General features: G+C 55.8%; 1 protein-coding gene across 3 annotated transcripts in view; it reads right to left on the reverse strand.

The window, feature by feature from the left end:
- The window catches only part of Ptgfr (prostaglandin F receptor), a 45,747-nt gene extending 44,784 nt beyond the window's left edge, over window positions 1-963 (reverse strand). The window contains exon 1 of one of the 3 annotated variants that reach the window (XM_008848631.3): window positions 829-963. The gene's annotated coding sequence lies outside the window, so the exon portion shown is untranslated. Of the gene's footprint in view, window positions 1-60; window positions 132-342; window positions 471-828 lie in introns of those variants that run through there. The other 2 variants (XM_029553835.1, XM_008848632.3) reach the window with 2 other exon arrangements.
- Between the last annotated feature and the right edge of the window lie 892 nt (window positions 964-1,855).

The raw sequence follows: 1,855 nt of genomic DNA on the forward strand, positions 1-1,855 counted from the left end.
ACTTGTGGAAGGCCAGGTGTAGAGGTTCTGGGAAGGGTTTCTAGGCAGGCCTCCTTTCACCTGTACAGAATTCCCACGTGATGAGGGAGGCGGCAGGTGGCGAGCCCTCAGCACATCTGCTTAGACCATGCTGCCAGGAGAGCATCAATGTGTTGCTCTTTCCCCAGGCTGCGTCCTAATACAAGACCACAGCCACCCCTCCCGGAGCTAATGATTGGTGGCTCCCGCAGCAGCTTTCCGGGAGGCTGGGGATTTGGAACCAGCCCTCCCTGGGACCGACTGGCCGCTGTGCAGCCTCCCCGGATGCCCGCGGGGCGGCGGCCTCGTCTGGATCTTACTCACAGTTCGACTTTCGCCGGTTGCAAACTCCACGGTCCCTGGGGCCTCAGCTTGCAACATCTCCCCTAAACCTACCAACTTTCTGAAACTTTCGCAATTACTCAAACGCGGCTGGAGAGTTGTTTTCCCTCCCACCCTGGGGGACGCCAGAAGCCTGCGCCGGTCGGGGTAAGGGATGCCAAGGGCGGCAGCCGGGAACCGCTGGGGGGCGGGGGTTGTCGATCGCCCGGTGCGCCTGCTCCCCTCGTGGGAGATCCCAGCTACATGGCCGCCGTCCACCCAGCTCACAAGCAGCCTGGCTCCCTCAGGTCAAGTCCCTCCTGTCTCCACAGGTATCCGCAGCAAGTCAATCCGACCGAAGCCAGGGCCAGGCGCAGCTGGTGCTCTCCAGCTGCAGTAGCCAGAAGAGTTGGTTAAAGCCAGGTTGGACTGAGCATCCAGGGACTGGCCGTGGGAATGTGGGAGTCCAGCGGCGGGGTGGGTGGTTACCTTGCTGTTCCGGGCCGCCGGCTGGCCGTCGTTCTGGAAGAAAAGCGCTGCTCTCGGTGCGCCATGGCGCGTCCGGCCGGGCGCAGCTCTGCTCCCGGGATCCCGGCCCTCTGTGCCCTGGATTCCGAGGCCCCCAGCCGCGCCCGCAGCCCCAGCGGGATGGAGGACTCAGTGACCTCCACCCCTTCCTCCTCTCCGCCCCCTTTTCTACCAGCGCCGGGTAAGGCTGGGGCGTTGAGCTCTGATGCTGCGGCCACCCAACGGCAGCAGACAACCCTCCCAGCCTCCAGACAGCTGCGGAAAGTTTGGCTTTAAACTCAAGTTCAAATGAAAGAAGCAGTTTCCGAAGCTTCGAGACAAGAATCCAGAGGGCCCAGGCAAGTCTAGACCCTGCTGTGTTTGGAGCTGAGGGATGTAGCTTGCAGACTTGAACCTATGCCAAATTCAATCCGAAAGGGTTACAGAAATCAGGTAGGAAGGGCTGCATATTTGAAAGACAGCTTCATAGCAGATATACCCCAAAGAGTGAATAACAGCAACCCGGGCCAAGTGCTGTAAGGGGCACAGCCTTGGGATCCTCTGTCACACGGAGCGCTGGAGCCTTTCCGAAGGGCGAGATGCGTTCCTCAGCACCTACTGGGCTGGGCCTGGGAGCATCAAAGTCTTGAGAGAGTTTCTGGTGATATTTAAAAGAAAAGATGCGCACCTAACAAATCGAGGAGATTGATTTATGATAAAGACATGTTCAATTTTCATTAAGTATTGTGATTTGAGCCATTTTGTACTGTTGAGAGACCTTATAGTATGAGACCTTTTTAATACCATAATTGCTTTTGGCTAAGATCTTTATGATCCACACCTGTTACCAAGGTCTCATTTTTCCAGTCAGACATTTATGTGAATCCATTGCTGATTTTTTTCTCTTCTTAGTTTAATAAACTGTTGTCACCCCGTGTGAAAAAACAGCGCCATAGTGAACTAAACCCGTTTCTCAATTCCAGAACAAGAAGGTACTTCTAAATTCCTG

The sequence above is a fragment of the Nannospalax galili genome, unplaced genomic scaffold, assembly GCF_000622305.1.
Source record: "Nannospalax galili isolate Female #2095 unplaced genomic scaffold, S.galili_v1.0 scaffold1124, whole genome shotgun sequence".
Classification (NCBI taxonomy): domain Eukaryota; kingdom Metazoa; phylum Chordata; class Mammalia; order Rodentia; family Spalacidae; genus Nannospalax; species Nannospalax galili.